Below are 5,000 nucleotides of genomic sequence, written 5' to 3' on the forward strand. Positions count from 1 at the left end.
TTCAGTAAAAGCTTCAGTGAAGGCTTCAGTAAAGGCTACATTAAAGGCTTTAGTAAAGGCTTCAATAAAGGCTTCAGTAAAGGCTTCAGTAAAGGCTTCAATAAAGGCTTCAGTGAAGGCTTCAGTAAAGGCTTCAATAAAGGCTTCAGTAAAGGCTTTAGTAAAGGCTTCAGTAAAGGCTTCAGTAAAGGCTACATTAAAGGCTTCAGTAAAGGCTTCATTAAAGGCTACATTAAAGGCTTTAGTAAAGGCTTCAATAAAGGCTTCAGTAAAGGCTTCAGTAAAAGCTTCAGTGAAGGCTTCAATAAAGGCTTCAGTAAAAGCTTCAGTGAAGGCTTCAGTAAAGGCTTCAGTAAAGGCTTCAGTAAAGGCTTCAGTAAAGGCTCCAGTAAAGGCTCCAGTAAAAGCTTCAGTAAAGGCTTCAGTAAGGGCTTCAATAAAGGGTTCAGTAAAGGCTTCAGTAAAGGCTTCAATAAAGGCTTCAGTAAAAGCTTCAGTGAAGGCTTCAATAAAGGCTTCAGTAAAGGCTTCAGTAAAGGCTTCAATAAAGGCTTCAGTAAAGGCTTCAATAAAGGCTTCAGTAAAGGCTTCAGTAAAGGCTTTAGTAAAGGCTTCAGTAAAGGCTTCAGTAAAGGCTTCAGTAAAGGCTTCAGTAAAGGCTTCAATAAAGGCTTCATTAAAGGCTTCAGTAAAGGCTTCAGTAAAGGCTTCAGTAAAGGCTTCAGTAAAGGCTTCAGTAAAGGCTTCAGTAAAGGCTTCAGTAAAGGCTTCAGTAAAGGCTTCAATAAAGGCTTCAGTAAAGGCTTCAGTAAAGGCTTCAGTAAAGGCTTCAATAAAGGCTTCAGTAAAGGCTTCTGTAAAGGCTTCAGTAAAAGCTTCAGTGAAGGCTTCAATAAAGGCTTCAGTAAAAGCTTCAGTGAAGGCTTCAATAAAGGCTTCAGTAAAGGCTTCAATAAAGGCTTCAGTAAAAGCTTCAGTAAAGGCTTCAGTAAAGGCTCCAGTAAAGGCTCCAGTAAAAGCTTCAGTAAAGGCTTCAATAAAGGCTTCAGTAAAAGCTTCAGTAAAGGCTTCAGTAAAAGCTTCAGTGAAGGCTTCAATAAAGGCTTCAGTAAAAGCTTCAGTGAAGGCTTCAATAAAGGCTTCAGTAAAGGCTTTAGTAAAGGCTTCAATAAAGGCTTCAGTAAAAGCTTCAGTGAAGGCTTCAATAAAGGCTTCAGTAAAAGCTTCAGTGAAGGCTTCAATAAAGGCTTCAGTAAAGGCTTCAGTGAAGGCTTCAGTAAAGGCTTCAGTGAAGGCTTCAGTAAAGGCTTCAATAAAGGCTTCAGTAAAGGCTTCAGTAAAGGCTTCAGTAAAGGCTCCAGTAAAGGCTCCAGTAAAAGCTTCAGTAAAGGCTTCAGTAAGGGCTTCAATAAAGGGTTCAGTAAAGGCTTCATTAAAGGCTTTAGTAAAGGTCTTCAATAAAGGTTCAGTAAAGGCTTCAGTAAAGGCTTCAATAAAGGCTTCAGTAAAAGCTTCAGTGAAGGCTTCAATAAAGGCTTCAGTAAAGGCTTCAATAAAGGCTTCAGTAAAGGCTTCAATAAAGGCTTCAGTAAAGGCTTCAGTAAAGGCTTTAGTAAAGGCTTCAGTAAAGGCTTCAGTAAAGGCTTCAGTAAAGGCTTCAGTAAAGGCTTCAATAAAGGCTTTAGTAAAGGCTTCAATAAAGGCTTCAGTAAAGGCTTCAGTGAAGGCTTCAGTAAAGGCTTCAGTGAAGGCTTCAGTAAAGGCTTCAATAAAGGCTTCAGTGAAGGCTTCAGTAAAGGCTTCAGTAAAGGCTTCAGTAAAGGCTTTAGTAAAGGCTTCAGTAAAGGCTTCATTAAAGGCTACATTAAAGGCTTTAGTAAAGGCTTCAATAAAGGCTTCAGTAAAGGCTTCAGTAAAGGCTTCAATAAAGGCTTCAGTGAAGGCTTCAGTAAAGGCTTCAGTAAAGGCTTCATTAAAGGCTTTAGTAAAGGCTTCAATAAAGGCTTCAGTAAAGGCTTCAGTAAAGGCTCCAGTAAAGGCTCCAGTAAAAGCTTCAGTAAAGGCTTCAGTAAGGGCTTCAATAAAGGGTTCAGTAAAGGCTTCAATAAAGGCTTCAGTAAAGGCTTTAGTAAAGGCTTCAATAAAGGCTTCAGTAAAGGCTTCTGTAAAGGCTTCAGTAAAGGCTTTAGTAAAGGCTTCAATAAAGGCTTCAGTAAAGGCTTCAATAAAGGCTTCAGTAAAGGCTTCAGTAAAGGCTCCAGTAAAGGCTCCAGTAAAAGCTTCAGTAAAGGCTTCAGTAAGGGCTTCAATAAAGGGTTCAGTAAAGGCTTCAGTAAAGGCTTCAATAAAGGCTTCAGTAAAAGCTTCAGTGAAGGCTTCAATAAAGGCTTCAGTAAAGGCTTCAATAAAGGCTTCAGTAAAGGCTTCAATAAAGGCTTCAGTAAAGGCTTCAGTGAAGGCTTCAGTAAAGGCTTCAATAAAGGCTTCAGTGAAGGCTTCAGTAAAGGCTTCAGTAAAGGCTTCAGTAAAGGCTTCAATAAAGGCTTCAGTAAAGGCTTCAGTAAAAGCTTCAGTGAAGGCTTCAATAAAGGCTTCAGTAAAGGCTTTAGTAAAGGCTTCAGTAAAGGCTTCATTAAAGGCTACATTAAAGGCTTTAGTAAAGGCTTCAATAAAGGCTTCAGTAAAGGCTTCAGTAAAGGCTTCAATAAAGGCTTCAGTAAAGGCTTCAATAAAGGCTTCAGTAAAGGCTTTAGTAAAGGCTTCAATAAAGGCTTCAGTAAAGGCTTTAGTAAAGGCTTCAGTAAAGGCTTCAGTGAAGGCTTCAGTAAAGGCTTCAATAAAGGCTTCAGTGAAGGCTTCAGTAAAGGCTTCAGTAAAGGCTTCAGTAAAGGCTTTAGTAAAGGCTTCAGTAAAGGCTTCATTAAAGGCTACATTAAAGGCTTTAGTAAAGGCTTCAATAAAGGCTTCAGTAAAGGCTTCAGTAAAGGCTTCAGTAAAAGCTTCAGTAAAGGCTTTAGTAAAGGCTTCAATAAAGGCTTCAGTAAAGGCTTTAGTAAAGGCTTCAATAAAGGCTTCAGTAAAGGCTTCAATAAAGGCTTCAGTAAAAGCTTCAGTAAAGGCTTTAGTAAAGGCTTCAATAAAGGCTTCAGTAAAGGCTTCTGTAAAGGCTTCAGTAAAGGCTTCTGTAAAGGCTTCAGTAAAGGCTTCTGTAAAGGCTTCAGTAAAGGCTTCTGTAAAGGCTTCAGTAAAGGCTTCTGTAAAGGCTTCAGTAAAGGCTTCTGTAAAGGCTTCAGTAAAGGCTTCTGTAAAGGCTTCAGTAAAGGCTTCTGTAAAGGCTTCAGTAAAGGCTTCAGTGAAGGCTTCAGTAAAGGCTTCAATGAAGGCTTCAGTAAAGGCTTCAGTAAAGGCTTCAGTAAAGGCTTTAGTAAAGGCTTCAGTAAAGGCTTCATTAAAGGCTACATTAAAGGCTTTAGTAAAGGCTTCAATAAAGGCTTCAGTAAAGGCTTCAGTAAAGGCTTCAGTAAAGGCTCCAGTAAAGGCTTCAGTAAAGGCTCCAGTAAAGGCTCCAGTAAAAGCTTCAGTAAAGGCTTCAGTAAGGGCTTCAATAAAGGGTTCAGTAAAGGCTTCAGTAAAGGCTTCAATAAAGGCTTCAGTAAAAGCTTCAGTGAAGGCTTCAATAAAGGCTTCAGTAAAGGCTTCAATAAAGGCTTCAGTAAAGGCTTCAATAAAGGCTTCAGTAAAGGCTTCAGTAAAGGCTTTAGTAAAGGCTTCAGTAAAGGCTTCAGTAAAGGCTTCAGTAAAGGCTTCAGTAAAGGCTTCTGTAAAAGCTTCAGTAAAAGCTTCAGTGAAGGCTTCAATAAAGGCTTCAGTAAAGGCTTCTGTAAAGGCTTCAGTAAAAGCTTCAGTGAAGGCTTCAATAAAGGCTTCAGTAAAAGCTTCAGTGAAGGCTTCAATAAAGGCTTCAGTAAAAGCTTCAGTAAAGGCTTCAGTAAGGCTTCAGTAAAGGCTTCTGTAAAGGCTTCAGTAAAAGCTTCAGTGAAGGCTTCAGTAAAGGCTTCAGTAAAGGCTTCAATAAAGGCTTCAGTAAAAGCTTCAGTAAAGGCTTCAATAAAGGCTTCAGTAAAGGCTTCAGTAAAGGCTTCAGTAAAGGCTTCAGTAAAGGCTTCAGTAAAGGCTTCAGTAAAGGCTTCAGTAAAGGCTTCAATAAAGGCTTCATTAAAGGCTTCAGTAAAGGCTTCAGTAAAGGCTTCAGTAAAGGCTCCAGTAAAGGCTCCAGTAAAAGCTTCAGTAAAGGCTTCAGTAAGGGCTTCAATAAAGGGTTCAGTAAAGGCTTCTGTAAAGGCTTCAGTAAAGGCTTCAATAAAGGCTTCAGTAAAGGCTTCAGTAAAAGCTTCAGTGAAGGCTTCAATAAAGGCTTCAGTAAAGGCTTCAGTGAAGGCTTCAGTAAAGGCTTCAGTAAAGGCTTCAGTAAAGGCTTCTGTAAAGGCTTCAGTAAAGGCTTTAGTAAAGGCTTCAGTAAAAGCTTCAGTGAAGGCTTCAATAAAGGCTTCAGTAAAGGCTTCAGTGAAGGCTTCAGTAAAGGCTTCAGTGAAGGCTTCAGTAAAGGCTTCAATAAAGGCTTCAGTGAAGGCTTCAGTAAAGGCTTCAGTAAAGGCTTCAGTAAAGGCTTTAGTAAAGGCTTCAGTAAAGGCTTCATTAAAGGCTTCAGTGAAGGCTTCAATAAAGGCTTCAGTAAAGGCTTCAGTAAAGCTTCAGTACAGCTCCAGTAAAGGCTCAGTAAAAGCTCAGTAAAGGCTTCATAAGGGCTTCAATAAAGGGTTCAGTAAAGGCTTCAATAAAGGGCTTCAAATAAAGGCTTCAGAAAAGCTTCATGAAGGCTCATAAAGGCTTTCATTAAAGGCTTCACTAAAGGCCTTCATGAAAGGCTTCAATAAAAGGCTTCATTAAAGGCTTCAGTAAAGGCTTTAGTAAAGGCTTCAGTAAAGGCTTCAGTAAAGGCT

This window comes from Penaeus japonicus, unplaced genomic scaffold, assembly GCF_977035675.1.
Source record: "Penaeus japonicus unplaced genomic scaffold, GWHDUDI00000001_assembly GWHDUDI00000003, whole genome shotgun sequence".
Taxonomy (NCBI): Eukaryota; Metazoa; Arthropoda; class Malacostraca; order Decapoda; family Penaeidae; genus Penaeus; species Penaeus japonicus.